We start from the raw sequence: 1404 nt of genomic DNA, 5'->3' as shown, positions 1-1404 counted from the left end.
ATGATTTAGCTTAAAATTCAAGCCGAACACATGGATTAGCTTCAAATTCGTGCGAAACAAATGATTTAGCTTCAAATCCATGCGAAACACATGATTTAGCTTCAAATCAATGTGATGTAGAAGGTTTAGCTTCAAATCCATGCTAAAAGAATGATTTAGCTTCAGATACTTGCGATATAAGTGATATAGCTCCAAATGCAGACTAAACAAATGAGTTATCTTCAAATCCAAGCGAATCACATGATTTAGTTTCAAATCAATGCGATGTAGAAGGTTTAGCTTCAAATCCGCGCTGAACAAATGTCTTAGCTAAAAATACTTGCGATATAAGTGGTATAGCTTGAAATGCAGACGAAACAAACGAGTTAGCTTCAAATCCAAGCGAAACTCATGATTTAGCTTCAAATCAAAGCGATGTAGAAGGTTTAGCTTCAAATCCATGCGAAACAAATGATTTAGCTTTAGATACTTGCGATATAAGTGATATAGCGTCAAATGCAGACGAAACAAACGAGTTAGCATCATATCCACGCGAAAAACATGATTTAACTTCAAATCAATGCGATGTAGAAGGTTTAGCTTCAAATCCATGCGAAACAAATGATCTAGCATCAAACACTTGGGATATAACTGATATAGCTTCAAATGCAGACGAATCAAATGAATTAGCTTCAAAAACCATGCTATACACATGATTTAGCTTCAAATCAATACGAAGTAGAAGGCTCAGCATCAAATCCATGCAACACAAATGATATAGCATCAGATACATGCGATATAAGTGATATAGATTCAAATGCAGGACAAACAAACGAGACAGATTCAAATCCATGCAAAACTCATGATTAAGATTTAAATCAATGCTATGTAGAAGGTTTATCTTCAAATCCATGCCTAACAAATGATTAAGCGTCAGATACTTGCGATATAAGTTATATAGCTTCAAATGAAGACAAAACAAACGAGTTAACTTCATATCCAAGCGAAACACATGATTTAACTTCAAATCAATGCGATGTAGAAGGTTTAGCTTCAAATCCATGCGAAACAAATGATTTAGCATCAAACACTTGGGATATAACTGATATACCTTCAAATGCAGACGAATCAAATGAGTTAGCTTCAAATCCAAGCTAAACACATGATTTAGCTTCAAATCAATGCGATGTAGAAGGTTTAGCTTCAAATCCATGCGATGCAAATTATTTAGCTTCAAATACTTGCGATATAAGAGATATAGCTTCAAATGCAGACGAAACAAACGAGTTAGCTTCATATCCAAGCGAAAGACATGATTTAGCTTTAATCAATGCGATGTAGAAGGTTTAGCTTCAAATCCATGCGACACAATTGATATAGCTTTTGATACTTGCGATATAAGAGATATAGCTTCAAATGCAGACG

Source organism: Megalopta genalis, chromosome 2 (assembly GCF_051020955.1).
Source record: "Megalopta genalis isolate 19385.01 chromosome 2, iyMegGena1_principal, whole genome shotgun sequence".
NCBI lineage: Eukaryota > Metazoa > Arthropoda > Insecta > Hymenoptera > Halictidae > Megalopta > Megalopta genalis.
The sequence above is the reverse complement of the archived record's forward strand: the minus strand, read 5'-3'. Positions refer to the sequence as shown.